General features: G+C 40.2%; 1 pseudogene; it reads left to right on the forward strand.

Moving 5' to 3' along the window:
* Positions 1–3,376: 3,376 nt before the first annotated feature.
* LOC101178622 lies at positions 3,377–3,988 on the forward strand (annotated as a pseudogene).
* The last annotated feature ends 919 nt before the right edge of the window (positions 3,989–4,907 follow it).

A 4,907-nucleotide genomic window follows, 5' to 3' on the forward strand; every position in this document is an offset into this window, starting at 1 on the left:
ATTTCTGAAAAGAGAGATTTACAATTTAATACACAACTGACATAAACCTGAAGAAATTAACATGGCTGATATTTTATTTATGGCAGAGAATTGTGTTTCAAAAATACAAAATAAAATTATATTAAGTACTCACGAGCAAAGCCAGGAGCTAGTTTTACTCACCCAGGGACACCCTGTCTCCAATCCAACCTAGGCCACAGGTGACAGGGAGCAGCTCACCGAAGTCAGTTTCATTCCTCTTGACAATTTTACAGGCATCATCTGTTTCATCATCAAGAGTTAGGGAAGCCAGGCCACAGAGGGCATGAGTGATGAATTTACAGTTCTATGAAACAAGAAATGAAGGCTCCTGCCTGACTTTGTTTAACAAGAAGGCAATTTTACAAAGCACTCAGATCACGCCTACATGTTCGCCATACTTTAATTCTTTGGGTGAATTTATATAAATCCAATGGTAGATTTTAAAATAGATGGAGAGACAGACAAGAGACATAAATAAATTAATAAATAAAAGTTTGTAGAAAGCATAGCGAGAGTGAAATGCAAGATCCGTCGAGAGTCGACCATCCAAAACCAGGGCTGCTCATGTCACTGGCTCTTGGGGAGATGAGATGTGTGTCAAAGCCCGTACATGTCAAATGTACTGGGACCCATCACTCCTTTCTTAGCAAGAAGAGAATATTCAGCATTGGCCTAGACTAAGTCACTTGTCTGGTGATCCCGGCAGCAAATGTCATAAATCATTGCCCTTCACTTTATCTGTCACTGACACTTGACCATAGTGTTTTTTCATTCTTCACCAGAGAAAAGAGAAAGTCAACTTAGTGGAGGAGGTGGGGCTGTCAGGGGAATGATCAGAAATGATACACTTTTTGAAAATGATGGATTGTCCCAAATGAGTCCAAGTACTCCCTGTTCAGAACACTTGGGACAGGTTATTATTATCCTAGCATGATTCAGAGAGGGCTCACACCTGCCACTAACATGGAAACAAGGTGAAAGCATATGACATTCCATCCAAGGGAGACACACCTGTCTGTGGCCACTCAGGAGTCTGCTGATGTCTGAATGAGCATCTGTTCATTTCTGTGGCCTGAAAGCTGATGACAGCAAGCTATCTGCAGAAGGCAAATGGGAGTTTTGATTGTCACTGAGTTGGGTTAAATTTTGCAAAATTCCCTATGGTACTGAGTGGAGAGAAAATAGAGATTCCTCTCCATTGCAATGCACTCCTTGGAAATTTAAGAAGGTAGGGGAAATACGTGGAGGATATGTGATTTTCCATGGAGACCGTGCAGGTGTAGGGACAATGCCCACATGTCTTAAGCTTTATTATTTCCTTCAGTAAAAATCAGTGCCAAAGAGTAGACAAAGCAATTGCCACTGAGCTCTGAGAGAGCACCCCCTGTGAGCTGCCATGAGCAGGAAATGAAGATTGTAAATGATTCCATTAGATAAACAAGTGTACCCCAGTTCGAGAGCATAAATTGGGCAGAAGGTACATTTCGAAAAGAGTGATCAGGCTGCCTCATTAGAGATGCTGTGTTCTCAGACTGCACTTTGTCCCGCAGAAGGAAGAGATGCAAGCAAAAAAAAAGGAGGGAGCACTTAAGCCATTGGTGTTCCGGGATTAACAATAGAATGTGCTCAGAAATGGTGAGCGGTAATTGGCTTGGGTCCTTGGAGTGCACTCAAGCCATGAGCATCATTTCTATAAGAGAGCCCCTCAGGTTATATGTCACCGAGTGTCCCACCTATGACCACAGACTCTGCTTGCCACATCTCTAGGCATTCTGAAAAGGACAAAAAGAGACCCAGCTGAAAGAAGCTACAATTATTCTTGACATTTTAGAACGCACCTTTGCCATGTTCAGAATATTCTGTCACAGGCTTTAAATAAGAACTATTAGAGGAGAAAGTCTGGGCAGAAGTCTCCTTTTGAAAGAGAGCTCACCTGTATCCAGCCTTGCCTCAAATTGAAACAGATTTTAACAACTGATTGAAAGGTTTTCATTTCACCCTAGTGAAAGACATTAATAAATCCTTCTAGCTTTATGCTGGTTAACTTATAATGAAGAAGTGAAATGGGGAAATACAAATTTTTTGTTTAGAGACTATAAGGAAACAGGTCACTCAGGCTAGTGCTAGGTGCAAGCTTATTAATGATATATTTTCTTCTTTATAAATCTCTGCCTTCTTCAGTTTTTCTTCAATGGGCATATGTTACTTTTATATTCAAAGAAGTTGTCAAAAAAAAGAAAAAGAAAGAAAGATACTACTATTAGTCTTTAACTTACAAAAGGAATTTTAAAAAGGCAAATTACAGTTACTGGTGATTGTTGGCTTTTTGCTTTTTGCTTTTTTTTTTTGGTTTATAAATGTTCAATTGCTCCAGCACCACCTGTTTATTTTATTTTATTTTATTTTATTTTATTTTATTTTATTTTATTTTATTTTAAACAGGGCCTCATTCTATCACCAAAGCTGGAGTGCAGTGACACAATCATACCTCACTGCAGCCTCAAATTCCTGGGCTCAGCCTCCTGCCTCAGCCCCCCAGGTAGCTGAGACTCTAGGCACATGCTTCCACGCCTGACTGATTTTTAAATTTTTTGTGGAGATGGAGTCTCATTATGTTGCCCAGGCTGGTCTTGAACTCCTGGCCTCAAGCAATCCTTCTGCCTCTGCTTCTCAAAGTGCTGGGATTACAGGCATGAGCCACTGTGCCTAGCCATGGTGATTTGCTTTGACAGGTATGTGGGTGATGTCTTTTTGTTTTTTCTTTCAACTCTTATGAAATTTTCAAATTTTCTCCAAAGAACAAGTATTTTAGTTAACAAAACTTGGAGAAGCAATGGAAATTTAGAAAGAAAATGTTGCCTTATTCAATTTTAATTGTCTGGAAAGTAAGGTAAGAGACTGTCGTTTCTAATCAGAAGAAGGATGAGCAAACTGGTCCCAGGGTGCTTCTTGAGGACAAATGGCAAGGACTAGGAAGCTTCTACCTCAGCCAGCAGTGGGTCAGGAAGATCTTACAGTCACCAAGCAGTATGGATTTGAAGGCCTCCAAAAGCCCTATACTCCAAAACCTCTTTTCTTTCCTCAAAGAACACCCATACCAGCTTCTTGATGTCTCTGATGTTACTGCCATTCCAGTCATTATGTCTTCATCATCTATGAATGTGTTCTCTGGAATTGCCCTTCTTAATATGTAAATATCCTTGAGAAGAGGATTAGCAGCCACTGGCAATTCAGAAAAATTAAAAGTGCTGTGAGAATATAGGCTAGACCCAGGCTCCAGCTCCAAGGCTTTCTCTATGTAGCAGTGAAGTCTTGCACACATTAACTTCTTTTGAAATCAATTTCTCTTCTATAAAATGATCACCTAAGAGATTGTTTTGAACAGTATGGAAAAATTGAAGTGATTGAAATCACGACTGATGGAAGCAGTGGCAAGAAAAGGGGCTTTGCCTTTGTAACCTTTGGGGACCATGACTCCATGGATAGGATTGTCATTCAGAAATACCATGCTGTGAATGGCCACAGCTGTGAAGCTAGGAAAGCCCTGTTAAAGCAAGAGATGGTTAGTGCTTCATCCAGCCAAAGAGGTCAAAGTAGTTCTGGAAACTTTGCTGGTGGTCTTAGAAGTGGTTTTTCGGTGGGAATGACAACTTTGGTCGTGGAGGAAACTTCTGTGGTCATTGGGCCTTTGGTGGCACGTGGTGGTGGTGGATATGATGGCAGTGGGGATGGCTATAATGGATATGGTAATGATTGAAGCAATTTTGGAGGTGGTGGAAGCTACAATGATTTTGGCAATTACAACAATCAGTCTTTAAATTTTGGACCCATGAAGGGAGGAAACTTTGGACGCAGAAACTCTGGCCCCTATGGTGGTGGAAGCCAATACTTTGCCAAACCAGGAAACCAAGGTGGCTATGGCAGTTCTAGTAGCAGCAGTAGCTATGGCGGTGGCTGAAGATTTTAATTAGGAAACAAAGCTTAGCAGGAGGGGAGAGTAAGAGAAGTGACAGGGAAGCTACAGGTTACAACAGATTTGTGAACTCAGCCAAGCACAGTGGTGGCAGGGCCTAGCTGCTACAAAGAAGACATGTTTTAGACAAGTACTCATATATATGGGCAAAAAACTCGAGGACTGTATTTGTGACTAATTGTATAACAGGTTATTTTAGTTTCTGTTCTATGAAAAATGTAAAGCATTCCAACAAAGGGTTTTAATGTAGATTTTTTTTTTTGCACCCATGCTGTTGATTGCTAAATGTAATAGTCTGATCGTGACGCTGAATAAATGTCTTTTTTTTTTAATGTGCTGTGTAAAGTTAGTCTACTCTGAAGCCATCTTGGAAAATTTCCCCCAACAGTGTGAAATTAGAATTCCTTTAGGGTGATGCCAGATTCTATTTGGAATTTATATACAATCTGCTTGGGTAGAGAAGCCATTTTCTTCAGAAGCCTTGGTGTAGTTAAACTGACAGTTACTATTGTGACCTGAAGTTCACCACTAAAAGGGATTACCCAAGCAAAATCATGGAATTATTGGTTATAAAAATGATTGTTGGCACATTCTATGCAATATATCTAAACTGCATAATGGTACCAGATAAAATTATAGATGGGAATGAAGCTTGTGTATCATCCATTATCATGTGTAATAAATAAATGATTTAATTCTCTTGAAAATAAATAAATAAAATGAAGGAGTGGCTCCTTATGAGCCTCCTTGCATCTGAATTCCATCAGCTTAAGTTCTCAGTTTAAATGGCTGCCTCCTTGAAACAGTGCCGAGGGAATGGACAACAAGGTGGACAAGTATTCATGGGGGCAACAAGGGGAAAGGAAAAATTCCGGAGCCTGAGAAATTTCAGAGGAGCCAAATTAGCCCAAGT

The sequence above is a fragment of the Nomascus leucogenys genome, chromosome 8 (genome assembly GCF_006542625.1).
Source record: "Nomascus leucogenys isolate Asia chromosome 8, Asia_NLE_v1, whole genome shotgun sequence".
In the NCBI taxonomy this organism is placed as follows: Eukaryota; Metazoa; Chordata; class Mammalia; order Primates; family Hylobatidae; genus Nomascus; species Nomascus leucogenys.